General features: G+C 38.2%; 1 long non-coding RNA gene across 1 annotated transcript; it reads left to right on the top strand.

Moving 5' to 3' along the window:
* The first annotated feature begins 312 nt into the window (after positions 1-312).
* LOC114457401 (uncharacterized) lies at positions 313-17,315 on the top strand. The gene is made up of 3 exons (XR_003672935.1): positions 313-354; positions 6,297-6,302; positions 17,127-17,315. It is a non-coding gene; the product is annotated as an uncharacterized LOC114457401 (long non-coding RNA).
* Positions 17,316-23,039: the final 5,724 nt, after the last annotated feature.

Genomic DNA, 23,039 nt, shown 5'->3' with positions numbered 1-23,039 from the left:
CTCAGGTGTTGGTCTCCATCTTTTAAAAGCTGTCGTTTTTTCCGCAAAAAAAGTTTCTCTATCATCTCTAGCGCTGTCATCCTGACTGTAGTGTTATCCCGACCACTAGCTAGAGAACGTAGCAGCAGCGGTCACGTGGCATCTATTCACTAATGTACTGTGAACTTAAGTATAGCATTTAGCATAGCACGGTTACGTCCAAAGGCAGCTCTCTATGCTGCTTTTGGACCTAAATGGTTGTCATCTTGGGGACCATACGCATGCGCAAACACGTAAAAACACGCAATGGGAATGGAGGCAGAGGAGCAACGTGCCTTTGGGAGGGGGCGTGGCCTCCCTCTGCCTTACAGTGGAGTAAAAAAAAAAAAAGACTGCAGCTGTTCCAACAAATAGCGCTGTTTAGTAATTTGGGCTATGAAACGCACAAAATGTGGACACTTCCAAACTTATAGGTACTGTAGGCTATTGGAAATGGAAAAATAGATAATTTATAATTATATTATAATTAAAACAAATAATCAAAATATCAATTCACACTTGGGTAGGCACTGCCTACCTTGCCTACCCTGACGGCACGTCACTGCAAACTACATTATCACCACTTACAGATTAAGGGCCGTATTCTCACTTAAGCGTTCTTTTACGCACATCCATTTACGGGCATATCTTCTACGCTTATTCTCCCATCCAGACTCTTGATGCGCCCAACACGTCTAAAAGTTTGTCAATGAAGGCGGTCTGAAGCCAAGGAAGTGGATTGGGCCATGATGTCATTTTTGGGGGCTGTCTGGAAATCATGGAACATAGAGCTTTCCTGACACTTGTAAATGTCACTGAAATCCAGTCTTTGAATTTTAATTGCCTTCGTTGAGGAACAATGTAACAGATTAATTTGAGAAATTATTACGATACATTTTTCTGACAGAGCACAGTTAAAATGTCTCTTTTTTTCCCTCGTACTACTGACACATTAACGTTAGTTTTTGTGTGGAAAGCACAATTTTATTAACTTCTGACATTTCTTCATTCAGAAATGATGAGTGCATCAGTCATCATCATCATCATCATCATCATCATCATCATCATCAGTCATCAATACTGTGAGCTCTAAAGACACATTGGCTTCCTACATAACAAGGTGTTTTAAATTTAAAATCGTCAATGCCTAATGAAGTTGATGTGACCTTAAGCCAAGCATCATTTCTAAGTATGTGTTTGAACCATTTTGGGTATCCATCTCGAACGTGCATTTCCCCAACCTCTGCATAGATGACAGCTTGTTTCACTTTTTTACTCTTGTAGTGAATCAAACTGTGGCTTTACTTGGACACAGTATAAATATAGTCTGAGCTTGGTGATGTTGTATCTTGCCTTGGACGTGTGCTGCTGGATAGCAAATTGAGCAAGACTTCTTGATTTCCACACAGTCTTGTTTTATTATATATCAGAAACATGTGAGCTTCACCACTCGTAACAATCACCTCGCACACCGGTCTGAGTACACGCGGCCGATGTCCACGACATTAAAGTAAAAAGTGGAAGTAAACGAAGAAGAGTGACCTAATAACCATACCAAAATAAAAGAGGCGCCACCTTGGGGCGTTATACATTCAAAAGTGACTGTTACAAGCACAGATAAAATATAATGAAATGTGACACATTTTGTCACGTTTCTTTTAAGAACATCCATCATTCCATTCATTTTCAGACCTGCTTGTTCCAGTTTTTCAGAGTCACGGGGTCTGCCGGTGCCTATTTCTGGCAAACACTGGGCACTGCTACACCCTGGACAGGGCGTCAGTCCATCACAGGGCAACACACACACAGACAACCACTCACACGCCTATGGGCAATTTAGATCATACCTGTCAAGTATCCCGTTTTAGCCGGGAAACTCCCGTATTTTACCCCTCTTTTCCGCCATCTTCCCGTATTAGTATTTTCCCATAAATATCCCATATTTTAATGTAGTAATAATTAATAGATGCCTTACTAAACTGAACCCCGTCACTAGCCTCTCGAGAACTGACATCTGAAATGGACTGGGGGGCAATTCTCGCGAGATTAGTGCTGACAGCGGCAACAAACCAGAACAGAGATGATGAATGAAGACGTTCTGGCGAAAAAAACAAAGAACTGGTGTAAATATGTTGTAAAATGTGACAGTTTCCTAAAGAGCAGCAGGATGTGACACAGTTACATGTTCTGTTAGATTAATAACTAAGATTTTAACGACTTAAGTCACCATGAAAAATCAGCCAATCACAAGCTCCACAAATATACACTGCTTTAAAAAAGTGTTAAAGAATGTAAAGTCTGCAACAAATGTGTCCAATAAGTCATTAGTGAATACCAGAGAACCACATGAGTGAGCATGAGAAATTATAAGAAAATATATAATGAAAATAAAATGTTAATGTCTAACTTAAAGACACGCAATGTGAAATTAACAGTAAATATGCAACGTGGTGACTTGTATATGAACTGTAAGTATATTAAATACACACATGTGCTTCACATACACATTTATGTTTTAATTTAGGCTGTTTTATAATTTAGGAATTAGGGCTGGGCGATATATCGAGATTCAAGATGTATCGCGTTTTCTATTTTGGTGATATAGAAAACTAAAATATTTCATGTATATATATATGTACATATTATAGCTCATTATGTATCAAAATAATAGTTTTAGAAGTCGCTGCTTTTACTTCTCAGAACATGTAAAGTGGATTAATGAGTGCACACATTGTGCAGCTGTTTGTTAATAAATGTTCCTGTGTGACATTTTGCATCAGCAAATTTAACCCAGAATTGTCTTTCTGGTCAGACTTTATTTGATAAAATTATTGAGATTTATATAATATATCACCAATTTGAGGAAATATATGAGTTTTGGTCCATATTGCCCAGCCCTAGTAGGAATGTTCACAGCATTTTATGTTAATAAAGGTCGACCTACCAGATTCTAATCACATCATTGTATTCAGTAAGTGGTTGATAAGTAGGTATTTTAGATTTCTTGTACACTTGTCTTAAAATATAAGGGATACTGGAGCTGAGTTGGGCAGGTGGGACGGCTCGTAGTGGGCGCCAGAAAATTTCCCTTATTTTCAAATCCAAAACTTGACAGGTATGATTTAGAGACTCCAATCAACCTAACAGTCATGTTTTTGGATTGTGGGAGGAAGCTGGAGTAAATGAATTAGAAGTGATACAGATTTAAATTAACATAAAAAAAATGATTCTTCCATATACAATATGTAGTTAAAGGTTTATGGTTAAACATACAGTCCGACCCTTTAGAGAATGGGTCCTAAACTTGCGGCCCATGGGCCGGACGATATTTTGTTGCCCCCACCTTGATTTGAAAGTTTTATGTTAGTGCCAATCACAGTGGAGTGTATGGCTCCTGGAGGCGGGCCATCAGCTGAGCTGGAGAAGATGTGACAATCCTTCACTGACTGTGGTAGCACGCAACACACAACGGACACACACACACACAACGGACACACACACACACACACACAACGCACACACACACACATGCAGCGCTGAGACAGGCACGGAACTCAAACTTTTCCCTCTCTGACAGTGGTTTGTAATGTAAAGTAAAATTAACATAACTTTTCCTTCCTTCTCCGGTTCATAGCGGGTTCACAGTTATGAGCTCTAGCTTTTAGATTCACACATTTAAACACTTTTTAAAGCGCTCTGACATGGAGGCATTTGGCAACACATGGCGTGAACTTAAAAGCAGAGTCTGTGTGTTTTAAATTTCCATCTATTTTTATATTTAAGGCATTATATTGTCCAGGGGCCTCCTTTATTAGTCCTCCTTGTTCTGAAATTCTTTTTTCTTGTTTTTCCTGCCATGACCAAGCATCACATTCCATTACTCAGCATTTACCATTTATGGTAGAATGTGGGTCTGTTGAGCGCTGGATATGACTACAGTTTAAGCATGGGAAGCGTTAAAAAAATACAGAGTAGTAACCAGTATCGGGAAAACTATAGCCCGATGATTTGGATGCTTTAGATGCTTGAGATGCGGTCTGGTTGGACCTGGAGACGTTCTGGGTTTGCAGGAACATCGTCCGTGTGGCAGTATAGCTGCGCTGGCGTGCCGCCGTTGAGTTCTGTTTCGTTAAACAGCAGGGTTTCTATTGGCCGATCCACAGCCCCTTCTGGGATGATCGCAGCCAGTTTCAGACTAAGAGGGACCACGGTTTGGTCCACGATTCAGATGTTGGAAGGTCGGCTTTCAGGCACGCTCTTTTGCGTCTTAGGCTTTCACCGCGAGCAAGGTTCTTAAAAAGTCTAACTGATGCAACTACAAATAAAATTAAAATGAAATGAAAGACTGGAAACATGAAGTTTCGGGCAGCGCGTCTTTTTTTAAAAGAATTTGGAGACGCCTTTTGGAGGAGGTGTCTTGGTTGATCATTCTGAGATCATATCGGTGATTGGTCAATGTCGCTGCTTTCAGCTTGTGGGTGTGTCTCAAGTGTGGGCGTGTAGTGGAATGACATAGACAACAGAGGGAGTTCCTAAACATAAAAGAATGCCTAATAATTAATTTCACATATTTCAAAACATCTTTTCAACATCATATCTTAATATATCATCTACAATGAAACAGTTAGATACCAGACACGGCTGAAAAATAGCATAGTTAGTAGTTAATAAACCTGAATGTCAAAATTCGGGTTAAGGAATTTTCTTTACCATATGGTTAACATTCAGTACCTTGAACTAAGCTTTGTGATGTTTTCTAGTTTTTCAAGCACCTTTTAAATGATAAACATTTTAAAATAGCATTCTGTTGGTTATTGAATTACATGAAAAGAGTGGCATAAGACAGACACTATTTGCAATTTCAATTTCTGCAGGAACCCGTAACAATAATCCTTTCTTTTTTGACTGTCCAGTCAAGCACATGTTCTTTGTTCTCATTTGAGCAGGAGAGCTAGTGTTATTCCAACGTCCTGTGTGACCAGTGGTTTGGGTTCTGGAGGTGACAACATCTGCAGGGGGTCGGAGCCCAGAGTTTGAAAACTTAGCATGTAAACATTGACTGACTGTTTCCTTTTGATCGTAATGTAGCAGAGAGGTGATATAGGAGGAAAACTGTTCTTGGATTCTCCTGTTCTTTTTTTCGGACAGGAAGAGGGAGAAGATCCCCCTGTGGGGCACGTTTGCATTTCACAGTAGGAGACAGACTCTCTGACTCCATTGACTGGTGAAACTAGTGTCCTAAGTCAAAGATCAACTTGGAGGGTTTGGTTCCCTACAACAGAAACGAGCACTGAGAATTATTAGTGGAAGTGGATACAGGGAACATACAAACCAACAATTTATACAGCAAAATAATAAAAATTTCATCATTTGGTAGAATACAACATTTTAAAAACCATGTACAAATCTAATTTAAAAATCTTACCCACAAATCTGCAAACAAAAAAATCATTAAGCGATTAAGTATTTATAACTTGCAAGGAATAGATATTCAAAAAAAATAAATTGAGAACAAAAGACAAAAGAAAGATGCATTTCAGTTCAAGGGGTCAGACTATGGAACAATCTAGTAAGTAAGTAATTTATTTATAAAGCACTTTTTGCAGATAAAATCACAAAGTGCTGTACAGAGCAGTGGAGAAATGAATACAACAGGTGCAACATCATTAAAGAATAATAAAGAACAACAAATTACCAAGATCAATTAATATGTTCAAGAAGAATGTGAAATGTATTTTGCTGAAGAGATATGAGACAGAAGTGTAACTGTAATGTTGTTTCAAATGAGATTTGACAATGACTGATTTGCAGTTTGCCTTTGTTAATGTAATTGATTTTTTATGGATGGGGAAAATGTTATAAGTTTGAGTTATTTCTGCTCCTTTTCATTTCATCAAATTTATTTTAATGTCTTGAATAAAATAAATGAATTAACAAACAAACAATGAAGCGCTGTATATAAATCAAGGCTATTTACTAATTTGATATGTTGAAGTGTAAACTGAACTAGGGCACGTTATTGTTGAAGTTACTTCTTTTTTCCACTTACAGTATAATCTGCAGTACACTTGAGATCAACCCTGAACAAAAATGAGTTTGACACCCAAGGTTGTCAACTCTTGGGTGCTGAATCAAACTACAAACTTGATTTCGAAAAATAAACCAGTTTGCTTACAATACTCTTTGATTGATACGTTACAGCCCTGGTTAAATAATACATCTTCTAAATTTAGTCATGGTGCAAGATAACCGAAGCTGATTTCAAACTGGTTTATGAGGTGAGAGTTTATGAGGTGAGAGACATTCTTAAGCAGCTAATTTGCTCATGGGAATTAAATGCAGATGAAGTTTTAAAGAGGAAACCTTAATGAGAGCATAAAAGCAAAATTTATGGTGATTTTTTTCTGATATTTTATCGTAAAATGTTCTTTTAAGTGGAATTTTTTGTTCTTAATATGTGGAAACTATTCTCCTGTGGAGACAATAAACATCCAATGTGATTTTAAATACAATCTCTGCTTGTACTTTATGGGTGTAATCATTTTATGAATATGAGCCCTTGGAACAACTTTAAAAACAAATGGTTCTGGAGGGAAACCCTTTTCTGGCAATAATGCTTTCCTCTAAATCTGCACACTTTGAACGCCTTACTATGATGTTATGTGGCCGGTGTACCAGTAAGAGTAGACTGGTTGTAATTTAGAGCATTTTTCAGTATATGGTTAATCTGAGTATAGGAGAACAAAACATATTTAAAGTATGCGAATGGTGAAATCTTTTAACACTCAAACTTTATTATAAAGGTTTGTTTTGCCTACACTACAATAAACCACAATTGATTAAGATTATACAAACCAGTATGAGTAAGTTGTGAGTTAAGTAGGAAAGTGCTAATTCAGCTTTAATTCAGTTTAGATGGCTTGTCATCACGCTCTCACCCTTTATCCATCTGCTCTGTAACAGGAGGTACAGTAATAACATTTAAAGCATTTGGTTGATTATAAATAAATTATTGTCACCAGCAGTCAAATACTTACATGGTGTAATAACACAAACCTGGGATTTGAAAATCTAACCAGCAAAATGTCCCGTTTCTTTAGGTGACCTAAAATTTGGAGAACACAAAAAATTATAAATAATTCCCCAAAATAAAAATTAAAGTCTGTATAGTTGTACACAGGCAGACAATAATCCATCAATAAACCAATCTTTATTTATATAGCACAAATTACAACAAAGATCATCTCATAGCGCTATCAAAATATAACATTGAACAAGAACAAGCATTTAGCGACAGTGGGAAGAAAAAACTAAAAACAGGTTCAGAGGTGGCAGCCATCTGGTTCGACTGGTTGGGGTTAGTGAACAGAAGGACCAACAGAACAGAATAGAGAGATAGAACATCAGAGTGTCCCAGACTAGTTGAGCTGTGAACCACAGATCAGGAACTGCCATCATCAGCTTCATGACACCTGAAACAGAGAAGAGAGGGGTGAAGAGAAGGCACTGACTGCAGAAAAACATGATACATTATTATCAAGTCAGCCTGCCTTGGCCTTGGGCCTCACTCCCAGTGGCCTGGTCAATACTTATTATAAAGGTGACGAATCTCTTCCTGTTTATTGGTAAGCTAACAGCGACTCCAAAGTCAGTCCTGTTTATGCGGACTGTAAATCATAACCAGCTACATCAGAATTTGAATCTCTTCCCATTTATTGAACCAGAAAATGTGATCGTTTGCAGACGAGCCCATGTCCGCTCTAGTGGTTATGTTGTGATTTAGTCCTATTTATGAGGACTGTAAATCATAACCAGCTACATCAGAATTCAAATCTCTTGTTTAATGGCAAACTAACAGCGACTCCAAGGTCTGTAAATGTGACCGTTTACAGATGAGCCCTTGTCCACTCTAGCGGTTAAGTTAACGCTATTATACATATACGCTTCAGCATATAAGTCGGTTTTGAGTTTAGCCTTAAAGGTGGAGAGAGTAGCAGCCTCCCGTACTGAGACTGGAAGCTGGTTCCAAAGGTGAGAGGCCTGGTAGCTGAAAGCTCTGCCTCCTGTTCTACTTCTAGAGACGTTAAGAAGGCCAGCAAACTGAAAGCAGAGTGATCTGCCCGGACGATAGGGCACTAGCAGGTCTTTAAGATATACAGGAGCTTGATCATGTAGAGCTTTGTATGCTAACAGGAGGATTTTAAACTCTATTCTAGCCAACACTGGAGAAAATGCTCTCTCCTGTATGTTCCAGTTAGTATTCTGGCTGCAGCATTCTGAATTAACTCGAGACTTTTTAGTGAGTTATTGAAACATCCTGACAGTAAAGAGTTACAATAATCTAGTCTAGGAAAGTTGTCCTTGAGGAGGAATGTTGTCCTTGAGATTTGTTTAATATGATAATTAAAGGATAAATCAGTATCAAAGATAAGTTTTTTACTGTGGTGCTGGGTGACAGAGTAATGCCATCTACAGACACTATTTGACATTTTACACTTACTAAATATTTATGACAAGAACTGAGGCAGGTCCTCATTGCAACAAATTACATATTTCCCCAACAGAAAAAAACACAATGCCTTACAAATGTTTAAAGTTCAAATCTAAAAACTACTGCCACAACAACAGCTAGGAAAGTGGCCTAATCTGATTTGAAATGATTCCATGTGAGTTGCACTACTCAAAATACACAAAATCACCCGATAAGAGTCAAAAAGGAGCAAAATAGTCACATTAGCCTATAGTGTAAATTACCATTTTTTTGGTTTCAGACTCTTTTCTACCTGTATGGAACCTGGAAAGTCTCATTGAGATTAAGAATCTATTTTTCAAGACAGTCCTTACTTTAAAGGTAAAAAATGAAATAATGGATGTAAAAATGTTTAAACCCTTTCTGTTTGCAGTTAGTATGAAAAAATTTATTCTCAATAGGTTTAATGATTGAAATCTTAGTTTTTGTTCCCCCCGCAGTTCTCTTAATGCCCCCCCCAGTTAATGCAGCTTGGCACTGACTCTGTGCAGGCATCAATGTATATATATTTTTTCTTAACTTTAACACAATGTATAGCAATACATATCAATTTAAATATATATTTAAATATTTACACATTCAAAGATAAAGGCATTACAAGAGCTGTATACGCCTTACAAAGACAAAGGTCTTGGAATGACAATGAATATGCTCCAAAATAGTCTTTTTGTTGGTTTAGTTATCTTACAATGGATTTAAAACTTAAGGTTAGCTACAGGTGCAAGGACAGTTGATGGTCTGTAGAGGTTGTAGGAATTGACGTAGGAAGATGGCAGTTATTGCACAATGTGATTTATTTTTAGGTTAACCAGTTGTTTCATCATAATTTTATTTGACGTTAATGTCATTAATCATCAACACCCTCTGTAAAAAATAATAATTCATGATCCATTTTTTTTTTTTTTTAAGCCACAAAGAGCCATTGCAAAAGAGTCAAAGAGCCACATCAGGCTCCAGAGCCACAGATTGCAGACCACTGCACTAAGCCAAAGAGCTGTTTTGTGTTTGGCTGTTCGTCCAATGTAAAAAAACAATACAGACAATTTTTTGTATCATCCCAAAAGAAAAAAATGCTGGCTTTCCTTTCTAGGATGGATGGGTAAAAGCTGGTCTCCAAAAATTAAGATCTGAAATGAGGATTGAGGTTTTTAGGGGCGTCTCGGTGGCTATAGTTTTATTCTAGATGGCAATATGTTGTGTTTATATTCGCTGTAGCTCCGTTATAAAGTACATTGTGATTAATGGCGTGTGAGGATTTTACAGCAGGATTTTTATCGTGCGAGTAACTCACAGGGTTCATTTATTAGGTAATTGTAAAGATCTGGGTAGGTAAAATTGGGCCAATGTTTTGGATTGTTCATCCAAGTGTTGGCTGGGACTTAGTATTTAAACTCAGATATCCCTAGCACTGATAACTTAGCCTTATATCTTCCCCTTGCCTGTAGTGTTTTTTGATAGTTGTATGCCTTACCGGGATATAAATAACTTCTGTTTTGAAATAAAGATGTTTTTGTCATTGGACCAGTTATTTGCCCCCATTTTAAGATGGCGCCGATTTATTTGCTACCGCTAACGTCATCTGTGAAGTAAGCCCGACTTCTCAAATGACTTCTCCTCTCTGGTTCTCCCGTTTCTTGCATAGACATTATATACGTAGACACCTCATCAACTGTGGAGAGGACGCGTTTACAGCGCCGCCATCTTGAAGCGGTGCTGGTGGATGCAGGACATGGAAGGCATAATATATTGTTATCAGGCTGTTATAGCTATAGTGATATAAACGCTGACAGGACCGACAGAGCCAAAACAGACTTACTGCAGTAATTGATGGGTTAGCATACAGCATCTATTCGAGCTAATAATAGGCATAAATAATGATGGAATTATTTTTGTTGTAGACAATTCTTTATCTCTGGCTACATTGCTCACATGTTTAAGGTTTCCCAAAGACAGTCGTTTAAGGAGACAATGGGAAGTGGCAGTGAAACGAGAAGGTTTTGTTGCAACTGAGAGATCCGTGCTCTGCAGTGAGCACTTCAAGACAGATGATTGGGAACAGGACAGGGAAAACAGTCCGGCTGAGACAAGGAGTCAAATACTAAATACTCCTGTAGATAGATTGTTTATGTTCTTGTTCCTTGAATATTTCAGTTATTTGGCGACAATAATAATAAAGATGATGATGATAGGGATATAATATCAATAGTGACTGTAATAATAGTAATAGTAATAATAGTAATGGTTACAATAATAATAATAATAATAATAATAATATAAGAATGTAATAATATAGCAATAATAATAATAATAATAATACAATGACAATACCAGTAACTATAATATAAAAAATAATAATATGAGAATATAATGATAAGTACAAGAATAACAATAACAATAATACAGTACAATTATACAATAATAATAATAAATGTCAAATGCAATGTATAGCCTTAAGCAATGTTGTCAATAAAATCCTGAGCACTTTTGTTCTATCTATCTATCTATCTATCTATCTATCTATCTATCTATCTATCTATCTATCTATCTCTCTCTCTCTCTCTCTCTCTCTCTCTCTCTCTCTCTCTCTCTCTCTCTCTCTCTCTCTCTCTATCTCTCTCTCTCTCTCTCTCTCTCTCTCTATCTATCTATCTATCTATCTATCTATCTCTCTCTATCTATCTATCTATCTCTCTATCTATCTATCTATCTATCTCTCTCTCTCTCTCTATCTCTCTATCTGTCTCTCTCTATCTACTGTATCTGTCTGACGTTTATTACAAACAAACCCCGTGAAAATTTCTTGAGAATTGAGCGATTTATGACAGCTTTATTAGTGTAAACACATCATTCCTCTATAGATGTAATGCACTGTAGGAGCGATTGCCACCGGTCCAAGATGGTCGCCCTGTAGACACCGCTCTAGTGGGCGGCAGCAGTCGATGCGGCGTCTACGTAGATAATGTCTGTGGTTTCTTGTGCTGTTGTCTGTGCATCAGTATTATGGGTATACTGGGAACTCGTGCAATAACAAAGGTTCTGCACTCTTTGGAGTGCAAAAAAGTGACTAACTGCGTACATTTTATTTTCAACGTTATTTTTCTGTAATAAATTAATCGCAATTAAGGTGATAAAATCCCAGCCCTAAAAAATAGTGTCGTACCAAAAATTATGATTAGTTAAGGTTGTAGATTAATCACTGCTTCAACATACATTTTTATTTACAAGCTACATATTCATTTGTCTTTTGAGAATCTGGCTGAGGTGGAACTTGTGATGGTTAATTACATTTTAGGGGTGGCACGTACCACCATGGCCCCACCTTATGGACAATAAGTCTTATTCCATCTGTTGTAATCATTGCATCATCAATCCTGGACTGTATTAGATTGTGTTTTGTTCACCTAATAGTACTGACAGACTAATGAAGCAGCGTAGGGAAGCCCTACATTCTTCACCAGCACCAATTTCCAATTATGAGGCTTCATTCAGACCCTTCCTTTATCAACTCAAATAAACACATTATTCCCACTCTGTGTTTTTTGTTGTGCATAACTACTTTCACCTCTAGGTTAGTGACTTTCTAGCCCCCAGAAATTAAACTTTAAATTTGAATTTTGTAAAGGACATTTTATCAGCAATGTTAAATGCCTTAATACAACAGTATTTATTAGTTTTTAAATAAATGTCCTTGTGAGGATTTAAATTCCTCATTTATGGGAAGTTTTGCTTGTTTAACTGCAAGTTGACTTGATTTTGTTATAGATATGATAAAGTAAAAGTTAGGATCAATTAGATAAATCAATACCATGTTTATATTTGAATGGTTCCCGTGCTCACAAAGGTTAAGAACAACGCCTTCGAGGAGCTTGAGCAATAGAAACAGTGTTTTCTAAGTATTGAACGTTTACAAAGCTCTGACTAATAAAAGCAAAATCAGTTCCCGATGCGATCCATTCTGCAGCATCGGTGTCTGTTCATTCTACGCTTCGGCTCAGGTTGCTGTTTATTCTACAGGATCAACACCCAGGACCTGATACTCCCTTAAGTCTGTGCTATTACAAAGCAAATCACATTGCAAACACTCCATTAAACAGCCAGAGGCACTGTCATTGTTTAATGACATATCGATGAGTGTGACAGCTCCCGTGGGTGTCAGCTGTCACTCCATCTTCTGCTAATCAATGTCTCTGGAGAATCCTACATCGGCCCCACTGGTAACAATGTACATTAAAAGTGTAGCACTGTCATTCTCTTTGTTTTATTATTATTTACATTAAATTTACATGATTTGAAGACAATAAAAGCCTGCAATTTACAGCAATCGCACCTACACAGACAACAGTCGTTGTGATATTACTTTGACAAAAAATTCAAAATAATCTGAAGTGTTTTAATTTGAAAAGTAACCCAATATTTTATTGCGGAATATGTGCTTAATTTCCTGTTTAGCCTAATTTTCTCTGTGCTGAAATAGTAGTCCTGCGTATATCTGACGGAGAGCAGCTGGGAAGGTGGAAATTAACACATCAGCTCCGGTGACGTAACGCGGCAGAGCCGCATCCAGTGGAAAATAGAGGTTAGGAGTGTAAAAAAATAATTAACCCACGGTACAATATGAAATACTTCTCAATTCTCAATGAAGAGTAACACAACAAATCTTTGTTGATGACATACTATTTGACTGCAAAAGTTTTATATTTTGGACTTTCCATTCATTAGCTCCTCTTTCAGTACTGCACCAATGCTTTGGCCTGTGTGTGATTCAAATATTGCTCATGTTTGGAGGACTTTTTATTTCCCAATCATGATGTTAATGGTGTAGGCTCTAACTATTATGTAGCTTTGAGTAGCACGTATGTAGCTATCTCTACTCTCTTAGCCTTCTCCATGGAGTCTTTTACTCTAGCAGACGAGGTACAGTCATAATGAGGATCTCTGTGACACGTGTACTGATGGACTCTAAAGCCTGTCCTTGTGTCCACACGGATCACTTAGAAGACCACTCCATGGACACTTTGGTCAGTTTTCAGACATGCTCGCGTTGACCGGGGTGTTTGCTCGCTCCCTGTTTCAGCCGGGTAGATTTTTTGGTACATCACTATACAACGGACTTATGAGTCAATTGTATGTATCTGTATGTTGTCCTCATCTTGTAAATACTGTGGCGTGTAAGCTACTACGGGAAGCAAGTAAGTCAAATGTCATGGAGTCCCTTTGCGTTCTTGAAACTTTTATTACTGGATTTTATTTTGTGCCATGAAATATTGTTCCATTCCTAACTTGTGTTTTCTTGCTGATGTTGATTGTTCTCTTTGCAGGTAAAACATGAATAGAACCAATATTTAATTCCAATTTTGTTTGTTTCCTTTTTATATTAATGAGCCTGTCAAATGGTGACTTTATGGACAACACAGGCCTAAAGGGCTATAATATTAGCCTTATGCAGTCCAGATGATGCTAACAAACACCACAACTAAAGCCCAGTTGTTTCCTACATCATCAATCAACAAATATGTTGCACCAACAAATGACAAGGCCTTCCAGGAGAGCAGGTGTCTATTCCCTTCCTACAGAGATTTAGTACTTCTTTTCAAATGTAGTACTTCAAAACAACTCTAATTGACAGTTTATGTCTGGGGAAACATGTTGCAGTTCTTCAAAAGTTGAAACTTTCGAGGTGCCAGCCTTCTCTGTTTAAATCATGGGAGTGCTACCTGCTCCGAGGGCCTATGGGTGATCTGTGACAGTCTGGAAGGTTTCATTTTGAAATTCCTATAGTTTCACTTTACACTGTGAACTTCCTGAAAGAAGGGTCATGGATTTGTTTTCCCTGTTGGGTAACAAAGCAATAATGTCCAAAAATGTGCCTGGTGTAGGTTTTCTGATTTGTTGCTGTTATTCCACCCTTTGCAATTCTTTGAAATAATTACATGTCCAATCGTATTTTATGGTCAGGTTCTTGTAATAAGGCCTGAAATATCCACACTGATGTATTTGTTAGTTTAGAGTGTGTGTCCAGTATGGATAGGAAGCCATAAGCAATGATGTCATTTTCCAAACCTATGTCAAGAAAGGAATTTAAATTTTTCTAATTTGCTTTATTGGCACTTAAAGAACTTTATTATTACATTTCAAAAATACATATGTGATTGCACATTTAATGTTAGTTTTGAAGAAAATGGGGGGAGGGATGTTTGGGGACCAGTGCCATAAGAAAAGAAAATAACAAAACAATAAAACAATTCTGTTCGGCTAACTAATAGATTAAACTATAATACTATTATAAAGAGATTATCATTTGTTTGTTTATTTAATCATTTGGCTCAGCCAAATAAATAATTCCACAAGTGGAAATCACACACACAGGCAAATACAACCCATATCTGATCTCTTTGCCCATATGCAACCTGTATCCGATCTGTTAAAGACAGTCTGAAGAACACATATCTAATTTTAATGAACTCCACATCATTCAAGCCGCTGACATCCCTATCCCACCACTGTTCAGACCGACTCCACATCCAAACAGTTCATTGTAAAGATGTAGCAGCATCACAGCAAAGGACTAGAGCGATAAACCTGGCTCTCTTCTTTTTCACACTCCTAAAAGTTATGAAGTGCTGACTTCTGTTAGAATAAAACATTTCTCCACGGGACACACAGTCCTACACTGGACTTCTCCATATTTACTTCCTAAACACTGTAGGTGCCTGCTGTCACCTTACGACCTCTTTCGTGCATGCACGTCACTTCAGGGTCGCTTCCCGTTTATACTCCAAATTAATTGAAGACGCATTTAATATGTGATATGAACGACTACACAAAAAAAAAAAAATGTGGGGTTTATTGTGCATTAAGACCTGCAGTGTGTGTGTAGCCCTAGATGTAACTGTAATTAACGGTGTCAGCTTTACAGCAGAGTATATGAACCGTAAGAAGTCCCAGTGCATTGTTGCCCTATATCAGCACTCTTGGAATGACTGTCGTGCAATGAAATTACTTGGTCCAAACTTACTGTTGTTTAATAATGCTTATTAAATAACTAAAGTTTGGCATGTTTACACATTTAACCTTTAATTATCATTAATTATTCACTTACTTCATTTTTTGTCACCTGGTCTTTTTTAGCAGCTCTGTGTTAATTTGCACTAACATGTTTTTGTCATTTTCTACAATTACTTTCTAAAGGTGTGATGTATTTAAAAGCAAAAACATCTGCAGCACAACAGTTAAAAACATCTCTTACAGCTTTACAAGGACCTTGAGAAAAATTGCCCTTGAACCGTTTAAACGTCACATGATTTGGTAAATACATTTCGAGCTTGTCTGATGCATCTTGCACCTCCTTATTTTGAATGCAAAAAGAATAAGTTCTATCTAAATGTTGTATTTTTAATCATTTAAAGCTAATTAGCTTTCCCAGTGTATGAAATATTCTATACAAATAAACTTGCCTTGCCTTGTCTGAAGAAGCATTGGAATTTGAAGCAGAGCATTACTGCATTACAAACAAGCAAACGTGCTCAGCAAAACAAAAGTGGAAAAACACTGAGTTTGAAGGTGAACTCTGATCATTTATTCTTGGCAGCAAATACATTCATGGCTCCTGGAATCACATGCTTAATAATTAATTTTTTTTCTGTCTGTAGAAATTTCCTCGAAGGGTTCCCTCACTCAACCAAGAAATATGCTCTTAGGGAAGATATTCTAATGTGTACAAACAAACTGCATTGCTTCAGTAACAACAACATCTGTGAGCATGAAAAGACAGTGTATTTGATCGGAAATACACAGGCTCATTAGTTTCAGGGTGAAAACAGACACATGTAAAATGATGGCAGATTACATAGTGTAGAAAAAAATGGCTTACACAAATCTATTTTGATTACAATACAAATTCAAGTGAATGGAAATCAGTTTCAAAATATACAAACTAGCTCAAATTTGCAAATTTGTGCAAGTTCCTGACAGTATTATACCTCTGATGTGCAGTGACGTGCCGTGAGCACTAGGGTGGGGTAGGCAGGGCGTTGCAAACCGAGACCACCAATGTCGACACCAATGACAATTTCACATGTTTCAGCTGGCAAGTGTTAATCTAACAAAATCAACATAGTAAAACACCATTAAAGAAATTTAAACAATGATTTAATAGCAGCCTACATACTCTCCCTACAAGATATATCGCATGACACGGCAGCGCATCCGTTGTTTGTGTTGGAAACAGAAACCAAAGCCAATCCTTCCTTTTGTACCATTCACTGTGGAAAGTATAAACAATTTTCTGACCTTTCCTTTGCTGAAGGTCTGGTAGCTCAGGTGTTGGTCTCCCATCTTTTAAAAGTTGTCGTTTTTCCTCGAAAGAAAATGTCTTTATCGTCTCTAGCGCTGTCATCCTTCCAGTAGTGTTATCCCGCTTCTCACTAGAGAACTTAGCAGTGGCCGCGCTGTATCAATTCACTAATGCACTGTGAACGTACGTATAGCATTTAGCCTAGCACGGCTATGTCCACAGGCAGCGTAGAGAGCTGCCCTTTTGTGCCTTTGTGAGAGGGTGTGGCCTCCTTCTGCCTGAGAGTTGTACAGCGTCTCTGCTGTACCAGGAAAAACCAATGTTAGTCATTTGGGCTATGAAAAGCACATAATGCTGATACTTTCAAACTTAAAGGTACTGTATGCTATCGGATATTGAAAAATAAATTATAATTATATCATCATTGAAACAAATAATCAAAACATCAATTCACCCTTGGGTAGGCACTGCCTACCCTGACTGCACGTCACTGCTGATACGATATCACCATGGTGCTTGACATGCATCTATTGGTATACATTTACTCACGGACTATTCTGACTCCATTCATCTACTAGCATTAATTCTATGGTGAACAGAATTAGGCATTTGTTGACACTCTTTTTAGTACTTTAAAATTCACAGCAAGAAGGCCCTTAGCTTTCCCTGGGATGAAATTGTGTGGAGTTTGTATGTTCTCCCGATAGTTCTTTGTATTTTCTTTGGGTACGTTTTTTTTTTTTTAATACTACAGTCCAAAAACATGTTTATGTTGTTCCTATTTTTCTAAGAAATGTGAATGTGAAAGACTGTTTCTCTATGTTTGTCTTGTAGGTCCTGACACTTTGTTTCTTTGGTTTGAACACTTACTCAAGTTATGCACTGTTTTCATGACCTCAAGAGACACAATCTTGCTTCTGATACTCCCCTGCGTGTGAGTTGTTTGCAGGAACAGCAGGCCTGCTAACACTTTGCTTGTGACAAACTAGAATAAATTACACTGAGAAATAATACTACTCTTGTCATTTGTCCTCAGAGCTGTTCAATTAAAAGATCTGGGAAGAAGGTAGAGAAAAACCTTACAAACGTATCTAGCTGGGTTTCCATTAGAGATTTTTGCAAAATAAAAGCGATATTTCTAAATGTCTAAAAGCTTTGAACGTGTTTCCATTGAAGGTTGTTTTGGGCAGGAGCCTCGTAACTTCTGTGAAATCTCATCCCGCGAGACTTCGCTGCAGAAAGACGGATGCTCAAAACCTCCTTATAACACTTTGTATATCTTTGTTGTTTCATGTCTAATGTGGCGGTAATAAATTTAAAGTATAATGCTTCGAAATGTCCGTCCCCTCTTCTGTCGTACCAAGTCATGTTTGTCACTGACCAGGTACGTCACGTCTTGTGACGTGTAGTTGTGGAAAAAGACACATTTCAATATCAAAACATCTGAATCACCTCCTCATGAAAGCGTCAAAACTTTTTAGCGATATTTGAGTGCTTTTTCAAAATTCAAGTTTCCATCACCGGTTTTTATTGCACTATTTAAATTTTGCGCATTGCCAAGGGTAATGAAAATCCGACTTCTATCTGTCTTTATGGAATTTATCTTCAACTTAACATTATGTAAGTCAGTGGTGCCGCCACGATTCAATGTCATAGTAAGCACAAGTCCACCCTTGTCTGTCATGGTGTTCCGGAGGTATGTTTTCAAGCGACGTAAACAGCTGAATGAACGCTCAGCACTGGCAGTGGACATGGGCATTGTTAGGAGAACCTTCACAACAATATGCACGTTGGGATAAAAGTCTGAGGTTCGTCTCAGAACATGGAGAATGGGTTAGGGTTGGTGACAGGTGAGTCATCCTCCAGCCTATTGTGCTGCCTCCATAAATTCAGCTCCATGTCTGCAATGCCAACACTGGGCATCAATGCACCATACTCCTCCATCCATAAATTGTCTATCAAAAAGTGGCAATTTGTCAGGGAGAAGGTACTGGGTAGTGCAAGGCATACTCTGTCTCTCACTTCTGTGATCAGGTGATCGATGAACGGCAAGAAAATTGTCCTTTTCCAGTACTCTTGTGGGTTTTCTGTAGGTGTGTTAGACCTTTGATGATGCGAGGCAATGATGGGACAACTTTAACAAGCACAGCCAACGAACATGCTTTTTCCCATATTTTTCCGTATGTGGAGACAGCACTCACTAACATTTGCTGCTGCTGTGTGTCCTCGGCGGGCTCAGGGATTGGGTCTGCACTGGCGGCGCCTGACACCACAAAAAAGGCAGAAGAGCTGGCAGCATAGCCAGCTACCTCATCTTCCCGTCCTGCCTGACTGCTGCTAGTGCCTTCATTCTCGCTGCTTTGTGTGTTAGCAGGCTTAGATTTTTTTCTTTCAAATGCCTGGAAAAGACCCAACTGTCTTTTTGACATTTCAATAAACACAGACCATAATCCCCACAAGGTTGGTAGGCTATGTAGTGTAGAAGGGGAATACAGTGCCAGAATTCCAAATCAGTTAATGACAGATGTTGTAAATGACAATCATTGGCCTTTATGTTAGTCTTCAATTAATTGGCTTAAAAACAAGTGGACTCAGAATGTTTAGCCTGTTACAAGGATTAGCATCTTTATTATTCCCTCCCCAAAAACACACCTTTAAACAAATTGTACACACAATGAGTACAGGATTCCGGCCGGCAGCGCCACTGATATAAGTTTCCATGTTCCCGGACCATCAGCTATCTTCTGCTGTACACACAAACACTGCTGATCAGAATAAGATGAATCAGAAGAGAAAGAAGTTTTTTAATTTTCTATTTTATTGTTAATGGTATCCTGATGCTGCTCCATAGACTGTCAATGTAATGTACTGACCACTGTATGTGTTGTATGTATGGGTTTGCTCTGCTGCTCTGAGAATTGCTATAAATGAATTGCCCTATGGGATCAGTACAGTTTTCTGAATCTGAATCTGAAGCAAGATGTATGAATGAGTGGCATTTATATTGAGGAAAAAAGTACCCTTCCTTGTGCAATAATGCCTATTTATCTATACTTTTTACTTTTAAATTATTAAAAAATGAAACTATGGGAGAAGTGATCCCACAGGCACTGTAGCTTATTCCACCATCGAATGAAGCCATTATTATATTGTCACGTTGGACTGGAACTCATTTTTCAAAGAAGAAAGAAAACGTGTCTTCAGCTTGTACAGTGTTGTTTTTTTTCCTTCCCAGCATCCTTGCTTTTTGACTGGCATTGGGATTGTTTTAAGACAAGGCTACTTGAATTCTAACCTCTTGTTTAGCATCCATAAGTGATTAAGGGTGACTCGGGCACTGGGAAGCACAGCTCGCAGCAGATGAGGCTTACACTATGGATTTATCCCATAGCAATAACAGTCTCATCGCAAAGCCAGCATTCGGGGGCCCATTATTCATTATTATTCATGACTCCTCTTCAGTGTCTTCTTCCTGTCTGCAGTATTCTCTCCCTGCCTCAGAAAACACAGACTATTCTATGTATAGAGCAAGCCTTATGGAACAGGAAGTAATGCAGTTACTCAAAATTCAGCAGTCAACATGATGGGAGACAGCAGAGGCCAAAACATGAATATTTCACAGTTTAAACATTCATATCAAATAAAATAAATGAAGATGGAAAAGTGATTGTTTTATGTTATTAAAAAAAACACTTAACTTTACAGTTGTTTGAAGACTGAAGCAGAAATGGTAGAAGTCGATGAATTTAAAATGAGTTATATCCCTTAGCAGCATGGCAGTCTTTAGTGAATTCCAATGAAACATTATCACGCCTGCCAGCTCGTAACAAAGTCCAGCAGTGCTGTTAAAATGGCAGACTAAATGTAGTGCCAGATACTTTGGAGAATGATGGATTACCGCTAATGTACAGGCGAGAAGGGCGAGCTTTAGGCGAGTCGTGTTGTGATGAGGAGGATCTCAGACTCCAGTCTAATCTTAAGTGCTTATCACTTGAGATAAGAACAAATGCCTTTCTCATCTTCATCATCATCATCATCAAAACAAAGCCTTTGGTCATAAAAATGAACTATTTAAATATGTATTATCTTCTCTTTCACATTATTAGTCAAATATGACTTCTAAAAATGAAATGGCTTTTGTCTTAAAGTTTTTATGGACACTTGAGTCATTCAGTTTAATAAAACAGACCAGCCTATACGATGTTATGATGTAATAGGGTTGACAGTATAAAATAACTTGTTATTCTCTCAAGTCAGGCCTCAAACAGATATATAATGACAATAAGCAAAAGAATGAAGAACTCTGATGTTGATGACATTCTGTAGGATAACATCTTTAGGGGCCAGGTTCCAATATTGTTGTATTTCTTCTTCCTCTTCCTCTTCCTCTTCCTCTTCCTCTTCCTCTTCCTCTTCCTCCTCCTCCACCTCCTCCAAGGAAATCATACATGCACGAACAATTACCAAATTTTGCACAAAGAGCCACTCCAATACCAGATTTCCTCAGCTGCAAAAACAGGTCAATCGTCCTAAAGGTGGCGCTACAGCAAGCCTTTTCAGTTCAAGTTTTGAGAATTCACAACAAATCAACCATACATGCAACTTTTACCAAAAGTTGGTACATTTAAACCTATTACAAATTATGAAGTCAGTGTTTTAATCATTATCTGTAAAAGAATCTTCCTCCCAAAATTTTTGATCAATTCACATCAAACTTGCTACAGCTCATCTTCAGACTGTCCTACATAAACAACCAACACAGATATTTGATTGATCAAAAACTGAGCCTACAGTGTAGTGTACTGTAAACAGTAATGTAAATATAGTTTATACATTCTTCCTCAATACATTTTCAGGGCCCACCTGGGCTGCAAACAAAAAATAAGATAACCAAAAAGAATGTTAGACACCTGTGACTCACGACACAGCACAGTGGAACCAGGGATTAATACAAAATCAACATTATGACACAATACAGATAAATATGAAAATAAACTGAAAAATGAACAAGTTAACAAGTTTAAGCAAATGAAAAGAAAAAAAATTCCAAAGTAACACAACAATCCTCAAATTATGTTAGTCAGGTATTTACTTCAACCATGCAGGGTTAACTGTACACTAAACGGACACGCACACACACTAATAACTCAGTTCGACTAATGGATGCAAAAAGTAATACAAAATGTCATTAAATCAGGCTTTAACTGAAACCATGGAGGGTTAATTAAATAAAACCTAACACACACACATAGTTAACTGAAACCATGCAGGGTTAAATAAAAAATAACATGCAGCTACATACACACATACAGAATCCAGAGGCAACCAAGGCACATATACAGTAGACACAAGCGAAAAACAAGTAAGGTTTTGGTAAAGGGCTCCAAACACCAGAAGGCCGACTGCCAGCAGGCATAAAACGACGTTGGGTCAAACCGATACAAACACCGCCGCTAGGGCACGATGTATACAAAAAGGAATAAAACAAAAGGCAGTGGTTATCCGTACGTTTGCCGTATCAGTATGCCAACATTCTATCCGTACGCAGCGCCCCTATTTGGCCTGTTTAGGTCACGTGTTAGGTCAGTCATTGGTCAGTTTAGGTTGTATGACTAAGACTAAACCTTACCCTGAACCCAACTCTAACCCTAACCCTAAAAATTGTTGCGATATTGGGTTATAACCTATCCTACCCTAACTCTAAGACGCTACGTACGTGTACTTTCGTTTAATCGTACCAATAGCACCGGGGGTTGTCCGTACAGCAACCGTACAAATAGACACTTTCAAAACAAACAGTTTGGAAAGGCCGGCTAGCCAGAGCTGAGCTGCATTTTGGAGCCACGCTTTGCCTCGGTTGTGTCATGCCCTCCTACCTCTGGCATCTCCTGGAATTGGTCCGTTGGCACCATCTGGTGGTCTCCATTCATCACTGTCCGGACTACTCACCTCTGATCATCAGGATTGCTTCCAGCTGCGGCGGGGAGTGGTCTCCCCACCTGCAAGTATTCACACCACTACTTAAGACATCGGCAGACCACAAACCAACGCCAAACCATAAACAGTGTTCACTTTGACCCTCTCTGCCGCTGGGATCTCTCCTGCCTCCTTCCCACCTGCAACTACCATCACCTCTGAAATCCCTCAGCTCACTCCACCCTTCAGCTGGTTCTTCCCCACTCCTGTGCCAGGCTCCGT

This window comes from Gouania willdenowi, chromosome 24, assembly GCF_900634775.1.
Source record: "Gouania willdenowi chromosome 24, fGouWil2.1, whole genome shotgun sequence".
NCBI lineage: Eukaryota > Metazoa > Chordata > Actinopteri > Blenniiformes > Gobiesocidae > Gouania > Gouania willdenowi.
The sequence above is the reverse complement of the archived record's forward strand: the minus strand, read 5'-3'. Positions and strand labels throughout refer to the sequence as shown.